The 21,608-nt window shown below is 40.5% G+C and overlaps 1 long non-coding RNA gene across 1 annotated transcript; it reads right to left on the bottom strand.

Moving 5' to 3' along the window:
• Positions 1–1,285: 1,285 nt before the first annotated feature.
• On the bottom strand, positions 1,286–20,840 carry LOC134355928 (uncharacterized). The gene is made up of 3 exons (XR_010020221.1): positions 20,814–20,840; positions 2,783–3,209; positions 1,286–1,764 (listed from the first exon to the last, which is right to left on the bottom strand). It is a non-coding gene; the product is annotated as an uncharacterized LOC134355928 (long non-coding RNA).
• Positions 20,841–21,608: the final 768 nt, after the last annotated feature.

Raw genomic sequence — 21,608 nt, 5'->3', positions numbered from 1 at the left:
TTGCCGCACAATTCTTCCTGCTTCAATTGCTTTGGAACACAGAAGGCTCAGATCACAAAAGATAATATAACACTAAAAGATAAAAAAAATATATATCTTGTTTCTGGAGACCTGATAGATTCAAAGTGGTAGCTTTGTATTCATTAACCATCCATACCCTAATCTTGCACCAAAATGTCTCCTTGTTAATATTTTTGTGTTGCTCTTGATCTGTTACTCATTTTCAGCATATTAAATTTGGTTATACGAATACTAACATTTTCACTTTGATAGATTTAACAAGAAACCATTATCTTATGTTTGAGATGCTGAGATACATCCTAGCACGCGCTGTCACTACATCAGTGATGTTAACTGGGTCATCAGATGTTTCAGGTCTTTCAACATCAGACACTATTACCCAGGTGACCCAGCTGGGCAGATCAGGCCCTGGCTTGTGTCTCAGCAGCACTTGTCCATGGGTCTCACCTCTTGATCCATAGCCATCTGGAGGCTTGCTCAGCAGCCTCCGTGATGGTCCTGATAGCTCTTTTCTTTGCAGGCCCCAAAATGAAAACTCTGGCTTCTTTTCTCCTGAAACATTGGACTTAATATGTAAATAATGTAGGTCAAAACCATTCGTACTTGAAAACCATTCACAGTGATAATTAGCAGAAAATTATTAACAATGGTGAAACACAATAACCATTATTTCAAAGTTTCAAATTATATTCTAATATTGCAGAATGCATATAGTATACAACCTAAAATTCGTCATCTAAACAGAGATTCGCAAAGAAACCCCGTAGAAACATTAAACCCCTGAAGCTCCCCCACGTCATTACCACTCCCTTTGCACAAGCAGCAGCGAAAGCATCGACCCACCCCCCACCCCCACCTGTGCAGGAAGAAGTATTGACTCCGCACCCCCCACCCTACCACCCACCACCTGAGGAGTTGCAGAAACACCATAGAGCCCATTGATCTTGAGTCCTTTAAACTACAGTTTACATGCTAGATATCTCAGACAGGTGCTCTCTTTCCAGAGAGGGAGAGAGGTCACTGCTACATGCGTGAGAGCAGAGACCAGCAAGTCACTGTTCCGATGTTACAATCTTCCGCGTCACTTTGAGGTCTGACAGGCTCGCTCTCTCTCTCTCTTTCTCCATCAAAAGAAAGAGTGCGGGATCACACTAGGAAAGAGGCCTTCCTCTGGCAGCCGGCAATTAGCAACCACACTGCCATCCAGTCTCGATGTTTTGGTCTCCCACTTCATTTGGCAAAATTGGAGAGGAACCCAGTTGCCCACGGGGTCACTCCCCAACGTCGACCTCCCAGCCCTGAGGGCACATGTCTTCCTGGAGATAGTGAAGCACCAGCCGCACAGTCCGTCCGGAAACCCATCGCTTGCAAAGAGCTGTAGTTTGAACTGTAGATCACAGACTCCGACAGAACTACATCATTTCACGCAATTTGCTCACAGATTTTGATTAAATTCTGAAATATAGCTACTCTGTTCAGTTGGAAGCCGTTATCCTTCACGAAGGGATTCACCTTTGTTAAATGGGGACAAAAGAACAACAACTTTGGTAGGCCTGATGCCCCTCAGCTCCAGTAGACCTGACCTCTGGTGCTCTCCATGTTCTGTTTGCCCGACAGCCCTGAGACTGCATGGACTTTCTCCAGTTGCTCTGGTTTCCTCTGACATCTCAAGAACATATTGGTTGGTAGATTAATTGGCCATTGTCGGTTGCCCAAAGTGTGAGTGTTAGATTTTGGGGTGAACTGAAAGAAAAGTAGGAAGGATAATTTGGATTAGTGTTAGATTAGGTTATTTCAGTCCTTGATGCTTTATGCAATCTTGGTGATCTGAAGGAATTCTTACCATTTGCCTCCTTGACAGTCAGATATTCTAGATGCGTAGGATTACGTAATTGGGAGAAACGTACATAATTCACAACCACCAACATTGAGTTAGGGTTTCACTTTAACAGGCTGGTCTGATGTGATGACGTTATTACAAAAAGTATTTTAGGATGACAATAGACAATAGACAATGCCTTTATGTGTAAGTTTTGGAGTTCAATAAAATGTGTTATGGGTTTCATTAAACATAAAAGGCATCACACGAGGAATTCTGCAGATGCTGGAAATTCAAGCAGCACACATCAAAATTGCTGGTGAACGCAGCAGGCCAGGCAGCATCTCTAGGAAGAGGTACAGTCGACGTTTCAGGCCGAGACCCTTCGTCAGGACTAACTGAAAGAAGAGCTAGTAAGAGATTTGAAAGTGGGAGGGGAAGGGGGAGATCCAAAATGATAGGAGAAGACTCCCCCTCCTGTCTTCTCTTATCATTTTGGATCTCCCCCTCCCCCTCCCAATTTCAAATCTCTCACTAGCTCTTCTTTCCGTCAGTCCTGACGAAGGGTCTCGGCCTGAAACATCGACTGTACCTCTTCCTAGAGATGCTGCCTGGCCTGCTGTGTTCACCAGCAACTTTGATGTGTGTTGCCTCACTTTGCTTTATTTGTGAAAACCTATATTGGTGACCCTGATGCTCTAGGATGATTCAAGAGATATCCAACATGTCAGCTAATGCAGTCACTTTGAGAGTTTTAGGAGCAAAATGCAGACACTTGATTTGTACAAGCCGAGGCCCAGTTCGCATTCCGAGAAATCTCTGCCAGCAACACTAAATTCTACTACATGTTAGCGTTGCTCAGCAATTCCATGGCTGTGAGAATGGTGAGTCTACTTGAACAGTCACCTGAACACGATAAATATCAATTAGCTGAAAACTCACCTTTTACAGCCTTTTGGACGATCGGGATCTGAGCATGCCAAATAGTTGCTTTCCTTGCCCAGCCTCAATGATACTCAGCCTTCAGAGCTGATAGACCACCTGCTGTCTCTCCTAGGAAATCACTTCCCTTATTTTATTCTTAATGAGATTTTAATGCTGCAAATGCCTGATCATTCATGTAGCCCTCACTAATGCAGCCATGATGGACTATAGGAAGCTTACTAAAATGGATGATAATCCACACTCAGCTAGACAGCGTGCATCATTCCTTCTCCTTACTCAGCCTCAAAAACCCTGGTCAGCAAGGTCTTTTGTAGTGCCATTCAGGTCAGACAGCTTGAAAACACGGATGTCCAACAGGAAGAAATTCATCATTTCTCCTTGTAGAGGGTGTGACTCTGGTTTATAATCCATTCACAGAACCGGCCTAAAGATGAAAGAATAAATAGTCAGAAAACCATAAGTTCTTGTGTGAAAGGAATGGAATAAATGGATTGTCCCTTAGACTCTATCCAACTAACAGCCCCACGGGCTTTCATTGATAAAACTCATCTTCAGCGTATGGAATCCAATTTCTCTCACATCAGTCATGGTGGGCAGCAGAAATGAAAGGAAATGATTGTAGAGTTTTGCCTGATTCTATGGTACTACATTCATGTATCTGAGTCATTTGTAGCAGACTTCATCCTTTGGATAGCTGACATTTGCATTACATCTAACCCCAGGCTGCAGACCAATTGTGTCCACATGTTTGAACTTGTCTCTAATTTAACTTTGAACGACTGTGGAGACTAACTAATTCAGTGGCGACAAATGTTATATCAAGTGGCAGGTCTCTTCCTCTTCTCACCTGGACTTACTTGGCCAAGGAGCTTTCCAATGAAGTAAGACAGGAGGGAGGGTTTGTAGTGAAGGACGGGATTGTATTTTTGTTGATCCCGCCTATAAACAGAAAGGAGATGAAAATATCTACAAATTGTAGGGAAATGTTACTGTTACCTGGGCTAACTTATCTTTTCTTATTCCTACTTATAGGTTCTCCAGGGCACACACTGCTACAAGTAACTGAGATAACTTCAAAGGTGAGCACGTTGCAAAAACTTTCATGCAATATATATTTCTGTTGTGACTCTGGGTAAGTGGTTCACTTCCCTTAAATAGTATGAAAAAGATTCTGAGCTGTTCAAAAAAATTGCATATGGCCAAAGGCAAGTCAGAAACAAGAGAAATCTGAAGATGCTGGAAATCCAAGCAACACACACAAAATGCTGGAGGAACTCAGCAGGTCATGCAACATCTACGGAAGAGAGTACAATCAATGTTTCTGGCCAAGAGCCTTCGGCAGGACTGGAGAAAAAGGACTGAGAAATAGATTTAAAAGGTGGGGGAGGGAAGAGAGAAACACAAGGTGATAGGTGAAACCTGAAGGGGGAGGGATGAAGTAAAGAGCTGGGAAGTTGATTGGTGAAAGACAGAAGGCCATGGAAGAAAGAATAAGGGGAGGAGCACCAGAGGGAGACGATGGGTGGGCAGGAAGATTAAGTGAGAGAGGTAAAAGGGGATTGGAAATGGTAATCAGGAATACTAACGAAGGGTCTCCGCCCGAAATGTCGACTGTACCTCTTCCTGTAGATGCTACCTGGCCTGCTGCATTCACCAGCAATTTTTATGTGTGTTGCTTGACTCTCACATCTACCTGGACTATACCTCTTCCCACCCAGTTACTTGTAAAAATGCCATCCCCTTCTCTCAATTCCTCTGTTTCCATTGCATCTGTTCTCAGGATGAGGCTTTTCATTCTAGAACGAAGGAAATGCGCCCCCCCCTTTTCAAAGCAAGGGGTTTCCCTGCTTCCACCATCAATGCTACCCTCAACCGCATTTCTTCCATCTCATGCACGTCTGCTCTTACCCCATCTTCCTGCCACCCTATCAGGCATAAGGTTCCTCTTGTCCTCACCCACCACCCCACCAGTCTTTGCACCCAGCACATAATTCTCCAGAACTCTCACCACCTCCAATGAGTTCCCACCACTAAGCACATCTTTCCGTCCCATCCACTTTCTGCTTTCCACAGGGCTCGGTCCCTATGTGACCTCCCTGTCCATTTGTCTCTGCCCTCTGATCTCCCTCCTGGCACTTGTCCTTTCAAATGGAACAAGTGCTACAACTGCCCCCACACCTCCTCCCTCATTATCATTCAGGACCCCAAAGAGTTCTTCCAGGTGAGGTGACACTTCACCTGTGAGTCTATTGGGGTCATATACTGTGACAGGTACTGCTGATGTGGCATCCTGTATATTGGCGAGACCCAACACAGATTGGGAGACTGTTTCGCCGAGCACCTACGCTCCATTCGCCAGAAAAAGGGGGATCTCCCTGTGGCCACCCATGTTAATTCCACTTCCCATCCCCATTCCAATATGTCTATCCATGGCCTCCTCTACTGTTGCGATGAAGCCACACTCAGGTTGGAGGAACAGCAGCTTATACAGGTATTCCATTTGGGTAGCCTCCAACCTGATGGCATGAACATCGATTTCTCTAACTTCTGGTAATGCACCCCATACTCCCATCTCCTTCACCATTTCCCATCCCTTTTTCCCTCTCTCTTTTTCTTTCTTCCATGGCCTTCTGTCTCTTTCACCAATCAACTTCCTAGCTCTTTACTTCATCCGTCTCCTTTCAGGTTTCACCTATCATGTTGTGTTTCTCTCTCCCCTCCCCCCACCTTTTAAATCTACTTTTCAGATTTTTTCCCTCCATTCCTGCCAAAGGGTCTCAGCCCAAAATGTCGACTGTACTGTTTTCCATAGATGCTGCCTGGCCTGCTAAGTTCCTCCATTATTTTGTGTGTGTTGCCAACAGCAAGTTAAAGATTTGATGAAACGTTTAAAGATAAATTTAGGCTGGGACAAAAGACAGGCTAAATTTGTTGCAGTACAGCTTTGAATATGAGCTCCTTAAAAATAGGTTCAAAGTATTGGTATCTGATTGGAATGATACTTGTGGCCACACACTTCAAAAGGAGCTGGAGATATTTTAAACCCATTTCCTGGAAAATGTTGGCCCAGTGATGGGACTTAGATGTATTTATGTATACATTGTCTCACAAAACTCATTAGGGGAAGCTGCACACTTTAAACACACTAATTGCAAGTATGGATCACCACACATAGTTATATAGCTGAGCAGCAATTTCATGTTTTCTGTTTTTTCTTCCATTCAGCTGAAGGAATGGATATTACGTCCATCTGTCTGTCTTGGCTTTAAAAAAAAAGTATTTTTCTAAATAATTAGCTGTTTTAAAGTTTAAGACAAAGCAAAATATCCAAAGACTTTAATTTATCCTTCAGCATAAGTCAGCTACATTTACAACCTCAATATCTCATTTATTTACTAAGCTCATTCCAGGAAAACCCCAGATATTATGCAGTAGTGTAGACAAATTCCTTACTGTCTAGATTTCTCGGCAGAGACTCTTCACTGAACTTGTAATGGTAACAGTGTGTTCCTTCTTGGCTTTGTTTCTTACAGCAAACATCCTCCTTGGGAGAAAGTCCACAGGATCTGGGGTAGCACTTACCACAGATGGCTTCTCTCTCAGACGACCAGTCATGCCAAATATGGCTAGTCATTGCCTGCCTCTGATTTTCAAATGTTTTTCATTGTTACTCACTGAGTAAATAATATGAAGGATTATCATTTAACATTATTATTAACAGCGAATGCTATTTTTCATTAGAATAGTTCAAACTTACAGTTTGCAGGCTACTCCCTTATTTTCTGTGCATGATCTGCAGAATGGTTCTTTAAAATGTAAGTGAAAAATATGACTTTAAAATCATAACATTTCTGCTCCCTTTTAAAGGGAGAAAATGTGTCAACTCAAGAACTGCATTAACTCTAACCAACACTGGAAACATTCAGCAGGTCAGGTGGCAAACTGGAAAAAATGTCAATGTCTTTTCATCATGTGGTGAGTGTAGTGCTTTACAGCACCATTGACTGGGGTTAGATTCCCACTGCTGTCTGTAAGGAGTTCGTACGCCCTTCCCATGACTGCGTGGGTTTCCTCCAGATGCTCCGGCTTCATCGCACATTAACATGCTGGGTTAATTGCCCACAAAGGTGTAATTGGGAGACATGGTTTATTGGGTCAGAAGAGCTTATTCCCACACTGTATCTCTGATTAAAAAAAAGGGTAAGATCCATAACAGATTATCAACCTGAACTGTAAACTCTGCTCTTCAGTTCGCAGATGTTGCATGAACCAAATGAATACTTCTGGTGTTTTCTGGTTAGCTTTTAAACTATGTAATCCAACAAGGAATGTGAATTTTCCACATTTTATTTCAGACCCAACTAGACGAGCCACATCTAACATATATATAGTACATATATAACATACTGGCTTTGGAGGTGGTGCAGAGGAGGTTCTCCAGGTTGATCCCAGAGATGAGGGGGGTTGGACTATGAGGAGAGAGTGAATCGCCTGGGACTGTACTCACTGGAATTCAGAAGAATGAGAGGAGATCCAATAGAAAAATATAAAATTATGAAAAGGATAGATAAGACAGAGGCAGGAAGTTTGTTTCCACTGGTAGGTGAGACTAGAACTAGGGGACATAGCCTCAAGAATTGGGATGGAGATGAGGAGGCTTTTCCCAGGGGTTGGTGGATCTGTGAAGTTCTCCACCCAATGAAGTAGTGGAGGCTGCCTCAGTAAATAAATTTAAGACAAGGTTGGATAGATCTTTGTATATTAGGGGAATTAAAGGATTATTGGGAAAAGGCAGGTAGGTGGAGGAGTCCATTGCCAGATCAGCAGTATTTATTTATTTCACAATTTATAGGAATGTATTTCTTTCCACTGTACAGCTGCTGCAAAACAACAAATTTTACATCATATGAGACAGTTGAGCCATTGTACCCCTGTTCCTTCCTCTTCCCATCCACCTTCTTTCTTTGCTGTCCTCTTGTTTAAACGTTTTCCTCTATTCTTCTACAATCCATTTTTCTCGTTGTCATATACTTTACATTTCATTCCCTATTCCTTAGATGAGGAAATCCCCAATCCATTCACCGCTCTCATCTTTTTCTTGTTCCCTCTTTTCCTTTCCCCTTATGCTTCCAGTCTCTTCCTTTGCTTGTTTCCCTCCTGCTGCTGCACTCTTCCCACTCCCTCCACAACTCCCTTTCTGTTTACCTACTCCTGCCTTTCTCATTTCTTTCCCTTGGGTGTAAATTAGCCTCTGACCTCTATCCCTGAAAACTGCAATTGATTTTGACTCCATGTGTAAAGCATCAGAGATTAAAATAGAAAAGCATAAAATTAGGGAAGAAGTCAAAAATAGGGAAAATGATAAAGCAATGTGAGCTGGGGAGTGCTAAGTATATTTACAATAGTTTATATGGCTGTTTTTTGAGTATGGAGTTGCTACAATCAATCTCTTTCTGAAACCTTTAATGCTGTGTCCAGCCTATGGTTTACGTGCAACAAACTTGTAAAAAATAGTTTTTTTTCAGCTTCTAACGTCGAACTGGTATGAACAAAATGGGCTTTACGGTCTTCATTCTGGTCTGCAAACTGTAGTAGTTTTTTGGCCCTCTCTAAACAAACCATTTCTGCAAAGAAAATCACCCTTTTGTTGTAACTTCTGCTGTTTCACTTTTGATCATTCAGTAACAAGGAAGTGGTTTTGTGCCACCCCACATTTGGATGGTACATGTTAGGTAATGGTAAGTTGCTCTAGATCCATAGGTCAACCGCCTTGAAATCACAGATTCCCAACCATGGCAATTCCTATCATCAGCAGATTCCTTCACATATAGGTTCCTGTGGTGATGTCTCACAAAACTTGCAAGTCACAGGTTCGCTAACTCAGGAAATACATTATTACGTAAAGAAGAAATACATTATTACGTAAAGAAGTGTGCTCCAAATGATTACTTATGCAGAAAGCATCCTTTTCCTTCCATAGCTGTTGGAAAAGGAGATTTTATCCAGTTAATAAAGAGCTATGGGAAATCTTTGAGGCCTGTGTGGGACCCAGTAACATATTATGTTTAATATGTCATGTTATCCTGCAATACCATGCCACGGCTGTTCAATTCTACTTAATTCTTTTGGAGGGTTCAACACAATGTTTATTTATAATAGTTTTAAACACTCAGTTGCCAATTTATTAGTTACACTTGTACACCTGCTCGTTAATGCAAATATCTAATCAGCCAATCCTTTGGCTGCAGCTCAATCGTAAAATCATATGGACATGGTCAAGAAGTTCAGTTGTTGTTTACACCAAACATCAGAGTGGGGAAGGTGTGTTATCTACATAACTTTGACTGTGGAATGATTTTTGGTGCTATCTAGTGTGGTTTGAGTATCTCAGAAACTGTTAGCTCCTAATATTTTACCACACAATGGTCTCTGCAGTTTACAGAGAATGGTGCAAAAAAGCAAAACAAAAACATTCAATGAGCACAAGCTCTTTTGGCAAAAATGCCTTGTTAATGAGAAAGGTCAGAGGAGAATGGTCAACTGGTTCAAGCTGACAGGAAGGTGACAGTAACTCAAATAACCACGTGTTACAACAGTGGCATGTAGAAGAACATCTCTGAATGACAATATATCAATGCATATTGAAGTGGATGGGCATGAACATACAGCCAGGAGGTACCTAATAAAGTGGCCACTAAGTGTAAGTCCAAGTAATAAGGAGGGGTCATGGAAACATAGAAAACTAGAAAGTGGGGCCATTTGGTCCTGATCAACCATTTACCTAATTATGATGAATTATCTCCCTCAGTATCTTAGTCCCACTTTCTCTCCATTGCTTTGATCAGCATTACGGCATTTTTCGACCTCCTTCTTTAAAATATTTCATAAGCTGGGCCTGAGAGGAAAGTTCATCCACAAACTGGATATGCTGACTGAAGTCATGGAGGGGAAGCAAAGAAAACAAAGCTCTTTATACATAACTTCATCTTTTCATGAAAATTCACTTAGTGACTAATTTATTAGTTGTCTCCTGTACCTAATAAAGGGACCACTGAGTGTATGTTTGTTGCCTTCTGCGTTAGTCCATCCACATCAAAATTGAATGCGTTGTGCATACAGAGGTTCTGTTCTGCATCCCACTGTTGTAGCATGTGTTTTTTTTTGAGTTACTGTCATCTTCCTGTCAGCCCGAACCAGTCTGGCCATTCTCCTCTGACTTCCCTCATTCATAGGGCATTTTCACCCACAGAACTACTGTTTACTGGATGAGTTCTATTGAACAAAATATCATACATCAGTTTTTAACTGTACATAATTTTCTGAATAAGTAAAGCTGCAAAATCCCATGTATTCATTGATAGCTGGTCCCTAAAAATCACCTCCCTGAACAAAAAGGCACAGCAGCATCTCCACTTTGTAAGCAGATTGAGGAAGGTAAGTCCCCCTCCCCTCCCCACCATCCTGCCCAATCTATCTGAATTTTATAGGATCCCCATTGAGTCATTTTGACAAGTTGTATCTCCATCATGTATGGGAGCAGCCAAGCATTGGACCGGAAGTCTCTACAAAGGGATGTGAACATGACTGAGATGATTATAGGGTCTCCCTACCATCCATCGAGGACATAGATCAGGAGTGCTGCATACACAGAGTCCTTGGTATTATTAAGGATCCCACCCACCCATCCAGCATCCTTGTTGACTTTCTACCATCAGGCAGGAGACTATGATGCATAAAAACATGAACAGTCAGGATGGAAACTATTTGTTCCCTCAGCCCATCAGGCTTCTGAATTCCCCACCACATCACATTCAAAGTGTCACTGGTTAATCTGTTCTGTAGTTTATAATATTTAATTTATGCACTTTAGTTTATTTACGTGTAATCTATCTGTAGATTTCATCCTTACTTTCCTAAGTTATTATGTGTTATGTATACAACATATACACCCCAGTTCGGAGTAGCATCTTGTTTGACGTTAATCATGTATATAATTAAATGACAATAAAATTGACTTGACTTGATAAGAAAATAGACACCCAATGCAAAGTGTAATCTCACTTGGTCTATAATTTGCTCTCATTGCCTTTTTCCCTTTTGTTTTGAACTATAATGCAAACTTTGCACCTCCTGGCTTCAAAAAGAAATTATTACCCCAATTTTATCACAATTAAATTAATAACAGTAAGCCGTTTCTTACCAATGCTGTGCGTGTTAAAAATTGAATTTTGCATGCAGATTAAAATTATGTTAATTAACCTCTGGATTTAAATTAAATTATGAGATACGTTTTACTCATTGTCTTAGTAAAACCTTAATAAGCACCAATGCTAACTACTTAAAACTTCTAGGGCATCTTGATTCCTTTGTAATGCCAAAAGGAAAGTCATAAAAATACATATGTAATTAAAACTGATTAATACAATTAAATGAGGAAATAGAAAATAGTTTTTTCTTCCCAATTATAGTTCTAACAATTAGAGGTTATTAAACTCACTTTCAAGTATAATTAGCTAATAAGATATGCTAATTAGATACTAAAATATGTAAATCAGATTTATTAGGTGTTCTATTGGGGTGGAGTTCTCATTGTGTTTTTGTGCATCTATTTATTGGGAAGTTGAACAAATTGAAACAAGACGTCATTGTTCAGCTTCTGTATCATAGTGCCAGTAGTCATTAGATCAAGCTGAAGGATGCTTGAACCTATGAGTTCAAGGATCTGATAGCACAGTAGGAGGTAAACATGGCAAATTAAACTGAAGTGAGAAAAAAAAGTGGAATCCATTGAGAACCCACTAGTCTTTGGACTGTCCAAGTAGGTTCAATCAGAATGTTTAATGAGTGTTGGGCTTTTACAGAGAATGAGAACTTCATGTAGATATTAAAGAGAGTGACTGTGGCTGTGGGGGTTCCTGCAGATGCTCTGGTTTTCTCCCACATTCCAAAGACATTCCAACTGATGGGTTAAATTGTACCCTGATGTGTAGGTAAATGGTAGAATTGGGGTGGGATGGAGATAATTAGAATGCAGTGATAAAACCGGGATTAATGCAGGATTAGTTTAAATGTGTTGCTCATGGTAGGGGATGGACCAAAAAGCTAGTTTCTGACTCCAAGGCACATTTTGACCATTCTGGCTCTCAAATCTTCTCTGTAAACTTTAGTGATATCAGAAGAAACCTGGGGTATTGGGGACACAAGCAGGTTTCAGAGAGAGGTGAATGAGAGGAGCAATATCTGAAGGCCTGATTGGGGTAATGGATGGGGAATGTTGCTGGGACATTGCTTCTGCTATGAGGAGGTTAGGACTATCAGAGGAATGGGAATGTCTAAGGTCTCAATGAGTGACAGCACGTTATAGACATTAAACCATGCAGAAAGAAAAGGATGAGGGAAATATATATCAACAAAAATGTACTACTACCTCTCTGCTCTAACACTTGGCTATTGGGCTTATGTCTGGTAGTATTGGTGAATCCTTCTACCGTATTTCTGATTAACTGACAAGTCTAATTTTGAAAGATACCTTGTGTGGGTCTATAACCTTTCCTGGGGCTCATGCATTTAGCCCCTCAGTGCCAAGTGAACTGAACCAAATTGGCTGAACAGTTAACATAATGAATTGGAGAATTGCTCTTAATCCTACCAATATTCTATCAACACTCAGGCAAATTGGAGGGGAACACTTTGTGATCATTTCACCACCCAAAGCCCTAGACAATGCTTGTTTTAAGTCTTTACAATGTACAATGAGCTCTGCTTAAGAGTCTGGTACTGCTGGTATACAGTGTGCTGGAAGTGTTGTGCAGCAGCTACATCAACTGAAAGAGTCTTTCTATTCCTTCCAAAGAAATGATAAGGGACATCTCCAATAATGCCTTAAAATTGCTGTGCTGAGGACTAGCTGGATGGATAAAACATATTTTGCTGCAATTGCAAAGGTGAATTGTGCATTCAGCATCAGTGATTTTAAAATCTGCAGGGTATTAGAGGCAAAAAGGAAAAAAAACAACTGTACAAAAATATATAGTGAAAGAGGGAAAGAGAACTTAACAGCAGATCATATCTTTTTGAATTTCTATTCCTTCAGGCAGTAATAAAATCAGGGACTACCGGCTTCGGAAGATGGGCTGAGCAGGCTCTTCCTGTGCTGCAATTGTCTGTTGATGGCCTTATCAGTCAGTTTTAGTTGTTGGTTCCAGATTAATACATCAATTGGAGCAAGGTTCATTCCACTTACAACAATAGCAAAAATACTTGATACATATCTTAATTTGTTTGCATTAATGCAAAATAGTGTGTATTTAAATATTCAATACTTATGTTCAATAAATTTTTGGTTAATCTAGTTTAGCCATTTTACAAGTGCTGAGGCCATGCAAAAGAATATAACTTCACCCTGCTGTTTTTTGTGTAGAATAGATCACAGTAGATTTACAGTGCTAGTCTCAGTAATGATGCATTGACTTGAAAGGTTTATTTTACATTTGTTTCCCTTGAATGGTCCATTAGCACCAGAAGGACAAGTGCAGGTTTCGGAAAATTGCAGGCTTTCTATATGACCTGGGAATAGTCAGTTCCACATACTCTGCCAGCTGTCCAGCTTTTGAAAAGTTATGACACGCAGGTGGCCTGTGCCACCAAGCATAAAATGTCCACTCCAAGCTCACTTATAATTGGAGGCTAAGGGTCTATGGACCTTCTGCTTCTCCAGGTGGGTGGTCCTGACTGAGTGAATTGTGCTGTCAGGATTTGCTATGCATCCTGAGTTGACCTAGTCAGTTTTATATACAGATATACAGCAAGATGCTGCATAAATATACATATATACACACATATACAGAAATTTGGCAGAAAACAGTCAATTACATCATTAAGGATCTTACCCACCCTGCTTATGGACTATTTGTCCCACTCCCATCAGGAAGGAGGCTATGTAGCATCCGTGCCAAGACCACCAGTTTCAAAATCAGTTACTTTCCCAAACCAGTATGGCTGATCATCAGCTCCACCAACCAACCCACCCCTCCACATCTCCAGTCACCACTTTATCATTTCCTGTCAGTCACCTTGTATACAAGAACCTCTGTGCCTAGCGTGACTTTATGAGCGTACAATCAATCTATGTCTATAAGTGATCTTATGTATTTATATTTATTGTGGGTTTTTTGTTCTTTACCTTATTGTGTTTTTGTTGTGTTGTATCAGATCCGGAGTAACAATTATTTCAATCTCATTTACATTTGTGTACTGGAATTGATATTAAACAATCTTTAATATTTTAATATCTGTGATCAGCTAGTTTAATTTTATCACTAGTTTTACCTTTCCATCAGCGGGTCTCTCTTCCATAATGACTCAAAAATATACCGATGGGTCATGAGCATTGAAACAAAAATCTCCTCAATAATCATTTTAAACATGTTAGATTTCTGTACTTAACAATGATTGAGGCACATTTATTGATTTTGGCCATGTTTATTATTAAAATCACATCAAGCCACCATGTGGATATTTAGGTTTTGCAATTTACCACTTGGCTCCTATTTCACCAATCAGGCTCAAGATAACATCCAACTTGAAGTGTGTGGTTTGATTGGAAGATATCAATGAGTAGCTTGAAATATTGGAGTCACTGATCTTCAGGAGACAGTAGACTTTCTAAAGGCATTCAGGACAAACTAGACCGAACTTCTATTTCCTAAAGGTCATTTCCTTGCCAATGCTTAATTGTGGGAGCTGAGATACTCGTCTAGGTTTAAAGCCCATTGAATCAGAATCAGAATCAGGTTTTATATTGCTGGCATATGTCATGAAATTTGTAATTTTGTGGCATCAGTACATTGCAATACATAGTAATAAAAAACTATAAATTACAAAAAGAAAAAAATATATATAAATAAATTAAAGTAGTGCAAAAGGAGAGCAAGAAAGAAAAAATAGTGAGATAGTGTTTATAGTTTTATTATCTATTCAGAAATCTGAATGGGCAGTCTTATCACACACTTGTTCCCCTGACCTGGAACATTTAATGATTAAGTGTTGACCGTTCTACTTACCGAGAGAGTGCTCCTCCATCATCCTGACCGTAGTTTACATACGGCCAAGAGCCAACATTTAACAGGCACTCAAAGTAGTGAATGCTGCCATCACTGAACAAGAAACAGCCCATCCTGATGCATTTCAAATCATCGTTGGGGGCTTCGTTCATGCTTGTCTGAAGAAATCTCTGCCCGATTACCATCAACATATAACCTGCAGAATCAGGGGCCTCCAACACACTGGACCACTGATATACTACAATTAGGAATGTCTGTTGTTCCAGGCCTAGACTGCTTTTTGGGAAATCTAATCACTTAGCTGTCCTTCTCCTAGCTGCAGAGGCTAAGGACAACAAAGAGATGGTTTTAGGAAGCAGAGGAGCGGCTCAGGGATTGCTTAGAGTCAGAAGACTGGGCCATGTTCAAGGACTTATCAGAGGATCTGAATGAATACACACCAGTTTTCACAGACTTTATAAAAACAGTTGTAGAAGAGTGTGTCTCCACAAAATCATTCAGAGCTCCCAAACCAGAAGCCCTGAATGAACCATGAGATCTGCAAATTGCTGACGTACAGATCTGTGGCATTCAGGTCTGTCGACCAAGTAGGATACCAAAGGTCCAGGTATGATCTCCAGAAAGCCATCTGACATACAAATTGGTAATTCCAGTCCAAACTTGAATTATTGAAGGATGCTCAACAGTTGTGGCAGGGCTGCACTGATACAAAGTGAAACCAAGCAACATAGATGACAACAAGGCTTCACTCCTAGATTAGCTCAATAGCTTCTAAACTTGTTTTGACCATCAAACTATGGTGGAACCATTGTGAACTCCCACAGCCCCTAATGACCCCGTAATTTCATTCTCTGAAGGTGATGCATCACCTGTTAGTACACTAAAGTCAAAATGGTTTCTGTAAAGGGTAATACTGCCTGAAAAATCTATTAGAGTTCTTCGAGGAAGTAACAAGCAGGGTGGACAAAGGAGAGGCAGTGGATGTCATATACTTGGATTTCATAAGGCGTTTGATAATGTACCACACATGAGACATTCTGTAATCAAATTTGGCTTTTGTTCTAACTGTTCCTACATTACTTTCAGTCATTTTGGCTGGATTGATCCGTCACTTGTATTTTATCCGGCTGCTCTGTTTTGTATTCTACTAGCTCGATTGCACCTTTCTTTATGTTTAATGTTTTGCACTTATCTTATTCAAAGGTCAAGCTTAAATCTTTTGAAAATAGTTCTAATAGTTGAATTAATTGCTTTAGCTTTTCTGATAAAGGAGCATATAATTTCAAATTGTCCATGTATAGAAGATGTGTCAAGGTATATTTACTTTGATTGTTTTTGATTTGATACCCTACTTGCATCTGATTCAGTAAATTAGAGTGCGGGTTTAAAGCTAGACAAAGCCATAGTGGACTTAGAGAGTTGCTGTGAAAAATGTCTCAGTTTATTTTGATAACGCTTATTGTTCCGTTTTTGGTTGTGACTAGCTAGGGTGATCTTAGTATGCCCATGCTTCATCAGATATTGTAGGAATTTCAAAAGTATTGAGTGTAGTTTATATATATAAAGCATCTTCAATTATTCATGTGTCTGGAACCGAATCAAACGCTTTTTAGTAGACAATATAACAACATTATTATAATAATAATAATTATTATTATTGTATTTTTATTTTTTCTCAGCTCAAGCTGGTAAAACCTGAGGTACAGGCATAGCCAAGCACACTCATTTTCAATTACTAGCAACTTTATGACTATTCTAGTGGTGTTTAGTATTGTGGCTTTCTGAAGATTTCCATAAATATTGCGGTAACAGCCTAATTGTTTAACGCTATTCTGTGGTAACTTTGGGATAATATCAGTCGTAGAAATTACTATTGGGATAATGTATTCTCTGGTCAAGTTCCATAGTCTTTCAAATGTCTTTTTAAACTCAGCACATTTCTGGTGTCTTTCACCTTTCATTTCTGTATGTTATTGTCTGTTTGGATTGGCTATATCTATTAAATTGTTCTAGCTTGTTTATCCTGTAATATGATTTCTGGCTGGTTATTATGGATTGTCCTATCTGTAATAATGGATCAATTATAATATAATTTGTCGGACTCTGATTCTCAAACTGGATCAGACTTTTAATTATAGTAAGGAATGGTGCCTTTTATGAGTTTGTATTTTAAAGCAAGATTTTGGTGAATGGTACATCAAAGTTGCTGGTGAACGCAGCAGGCCAAGCAGCATCTATAGGAAGAGGCGCAGTCGACGTTTTAGGCCGAGACCCTTCGTCAGGTCCTGACGAAGGGTCTCGACCTGAAACGTCGACTGCGCCTCTTCCTATAGATGCTGTTTGGCCTGCTGCGTTCACCAGCAACTTTGATGTATGTTGCTTGAATTTCCAGCATCTGCAGAATTCCTGTTGTTTTGGTGAATGGTGTTTGCCACTTGATTGTGCTTGTGTAAATAATCAGATTGAGTTAAACTGCTGCAGCATCCTGTAATGTGTTGGATTGTTTCTGGTTTCTTTTGGCATTTTCTGAAATCCTCTAGAAGCCATGCAATACAGCAAAAAGTATCAGAGTGAAATGAGAATGTGGGGAGATACCCTAAAATACAGAAACATAACTCTGAATATTAAATACAAGCTATTTTCATGAACACCACTCTCACTTGCATTCTATGTTCTGAATTCTGCTCCTATGTGTGATGTGCAACATTACAGGCAATCTAACAAGCATTTTGTATGCTCACCTAACAAAGAAAATAAAGGTAAAGATTGCATTAAACCCGGTTCAAATTGGTGCCATGCTGTAATCATGTCATTCTGAACCCAGCAATACATGGAACATGGATAAACATTTTGCAGTACGTTTTTCCCTAAGATATACAAACACGCGGAAATCTTCAAATGCTGGAATTTCAAGCAACACACATAAAAGTTTCTGGTGAACGCAGCAGGCCAGGCAGCATCTCTAGGAAGAGGTACAGTCGACATTTCAGGCCGAGACCCTTCATCAGGACTAACTGAAAGAAGAGCTAGTAAGAGATTTGAAAGTTGGAGGGGGAGGGGGAGATCCAAAATGATAGGAGAAGACAGGAGGGGGAGGGATGGAGCCAAGAGCTGGACAGGTGATTGGCAAAAGGGATATGAGAGGATCATGAGACAGGAAGTCTGGGGAGAAAGACAAGGGGGGGGGGAACCAGAGGATGGGCAAGGGGTATAGTGAGAGGGACAGAGGGAGAAAAAGAAGAGAGAGAAAAAGAATGTGTATATATAAATAAATAACGGATGTGGTACGAGGAGGAGGTGGGGCATTAGCGGAAGTTTGAGAAGTCAATGTTCATGCCATCGGGTTGGAGGCTACCCAGACGGAATATAAGGTGTTGTTCCTCCAACCTGAGTGTGGCTTCATCTTTACAGTAGAGGAGGCCGTGGATAAACATATCAGAATGGGAATGGGACGTGGAATTAAAATGTGTGGCCACTGGGAGATCCTGCTTTCTCTGGAGGACAGAGCATAGGTGTTCAGCAAAACGATCTCCCAGTCTGCGTCGCGTCTCGCCAATATATAGAAGGCCACATCGGGAGCACCGGACGTAGTATGTCACCCCAGCCGACTCACGGGTGAAGTGTTGCCTCACCTGGAAGGACTGTCTGGGGCCCTGAATGGGAGTGAGGGAGGAAGTGTAAGGGCATGTGTAGCACTTGTTCCGCTTACAAGGATAAGTGCCAGGAGGGAGATCGGTGGGGAGAGATGGGGGGGACGAATGGACAACTGAGTCGCATAGGGAGCGATCCCTGCGGAAAGCAGAGAGAGTTGGGGAGCACTTCCCCTCCTCCCCCTTTTCTTTCTCCTTAGGACTCCTGTCTCATGATCCTCTCATATCCCTTTTGCCAATCAATTGTCCAGCTCTTGGCTCCATCCCTCCCCCTCCTGTCTTCTCCTATCATTTTGGATCTCCCCCTCCTCCTCCTACTTTCAAATCTCTTACTAGCTCTTCTGTCAGTTAGTACTGACGAAAGGTCTCGGCCCGAAATGTCGACTGTACCTTTTCCTAGAGATGTTGCCTGGCCTGCTGCATTCACCAGCAACTTTTATGTGTGTTGCCTAAAATATATTTTAGTTTCCTACATGGAAGCATCTCTGTATCGCCCAAAAATGTGTAAGGTGACATTTTTTCATTTGCTGATTGTATGTAATTGCAGGAATAACAATGTAGCAATCTGATCTTTTGATTTGCCAAAGAAAGAATCTGCCAGCAGAGCAGCTCAGGCAACAATGGGAATGCTAATTATATTTTAAAAGTAAAAGAAATCAATATTCTTGCAAACAAAATAGGATTTAAGAAATCCTATTTTAAGTGTGTTCATAATTCGGTTGGCCCGTTAGCTACATATGATTTAAAATTTAAAACGAGCATATACATTCAGTCAACATACACAAAATGCTGGAGGAACTCAGCAGGCGAGCCAGAATCTATGGAAAAGAGTAAACAGTCGACCTTTCGGTCCTGCTGAGTTCCTCCAGCATTTTGTTTGTGTTGCTTGGATTTCCATCATCTGCAGATTCTCTCTTGTTTGTGATTGGATATATACTCAGTAGCCATTCTATTAGGTTCACCCGTACACCTGCTCATTAATGCAAATATCTAATCAGACAATCATATAGCAGCAACTCAATGTATAAAAACATGCAGACCTGGTTAAAGGGTTCATTTGTTGTTCAGACAAACATCAGAATAGAGAAGATACATGATCTAAGAGACGTTGACTGGGCAATGATTGTCGGTGCCAGACAGGGTAGTTTGAGTATCCCAGAAAGTGCTGATCTCCTGGGATTTTCACACACAACAGTCTCTAGAGCTTACAGAGACTGGTTCAATAAACAAACAAATAAATATCCAGTGAGCAGCAGTTTCATTAATAATGCTTTGTTAATGAGAGAGGTCAGAGGAGAATGTCCAGACTGGTTGAAGCTGACAGAAAGGCAACAGTAAGTCAAATATCCATGCCTTACGGAGGTGTGCAGAAGAGCATCTCTAAATGCATAACACATCAAACCTTGAAGTAGATGGGTGTCAGCAGCAGAAAACCATAAACACACGCTCAATGGCCACTTTATTGGGTACAGAAGGTACATAGCCACTCAGTGTTAATACCAGTTGGTTTGAGAGAAAGAATACTGAATGTGAACATATACCAGTACAAACTAAACATTTGTTTGTGCAAAATGCACAAAACACTTTACCAGTTGATATTAAATAAGTCAATATCCCAACCGTATACATGTATCGGCATTTTTGTTGAACTGTGCCAATGTTAACCACTTGCTTTGTACCAATAAAATGGTATTCCTTTCAGTGTCAGTGCTACTGTCAGCAGACAGTACGATGGCTTTCAGTTCACATCAGGTCTGGTGCTATCAAACTGAAGAGAATCCATCGTTATTGACATTAAATAGACTTCAAAAAGTTGAACTGAACAGCAAAAGACATTCCTTACTGTGGTTAAATATTGTCAGCTTTTTTAGTGCTTGAACCATTAAGTGTTGGTTACAACTTAACTATTTTTATTGCAGGGAAGTAAATTACTGCTGAAGTACAGGAAATGGTTGCTTAACTTGTACTCTTCCGACAATTCCACCTGATTAGCATAATGAGCACCGATATTGAAAGTTTAAGAGTTAATGACCTTTAATTGAACTAAACCTTACTGAAAAGAGAAATCCTCTGGCTGAAAGAATTATGTGGTATGTGTGTGTAGGTATCGGTGTGTGGAGCCACATGGCAATTTTTATTGGGAGTACTATAGGCAAACGTGATCAATAAATGCAACTACCTCTTCAGACAGAAATAATAAAATGAACGCAAATACAACCGACAGAAAAAAACAAAAACATTTAAGATCTTTGCACACACCTTCCCAATTATACAATATAAATGGAATATTGACCTTGAGCATTGAACACCTCTTACCTTTGTCTCCTTGCAACTATGACGCCTCTGTCAACTGACCTCCTCTGCAGGATCACCTTGATCTTAAAACCTAACACAGGTCAGTAATCTGTATAATCCATTTACTCAGAGTTCAAAGGTATTATGTGAGCTTAATAAAAAAGTAAGTGATAGCATCTGTGGTGTTCATGAATTTGTGTTTATTAAACAAAATACTCTCTAATTGATCCAAAAAAAGCTGCTTTTCAAAGTTTTATCTTCTCTTTGGCATGTGATCAACAACTGCAAGAAAGTGTGTAGCTTCGTGAGGTTGCATTAGATGTGGGTGAGAACTCAAAGGGACGCCAATCTCTCCTGAAAACAAGTTTAAAAGAGGAGATGGTGGCAATGGCGCCGTCGTGACAATGAATGAAGTCACTGGAGAGTCGCTGAAGCTGGTGATCTAGAAGTCTTCATTCAGCACAACAAGCAGGCATTCTCATGGAGACACTTAGGAAGAAGAGGCTCTTACACTCAAAGTACATCACATTTTTATACCCTTAAGGTCAATGGTAACTCAGTACAGTTTCAATAGTTACAATGACATCATTCACTTCAATACTTTGGGTTGACAATGAATTATTTGAGTTACATATAACTTTCAAACACCTCAATCTTCACACCAACACTCCAGACACCCTAGACTGAATGTTATTCACCCCTGTGCCATGCATATGCAGACATCTCAGGTCAGTTTAAAAACGCAAACATGAGAAAATCTGCAGATGCTGGAAATTCAAGCAACACACAAAAAATGCTGGTGGAACGCAGCAGGCC

Source organism: Mobula hypostoma, chromosome 13 (assembly GCF_963921235.1).
Source record: "Mobula hypostoma chromosome 13, sMobHyp1.1, whole genome shotgun sequence".
NCBI lineage: Eukaryota > Metazoa > Chordata > Chondrichthyes > Myliobatiformes > Myliobatidae > Mobula > Mobula hypostoma.
This window is presented reverse-complemented; position numbering and strand designations above follow the sequence as displayed.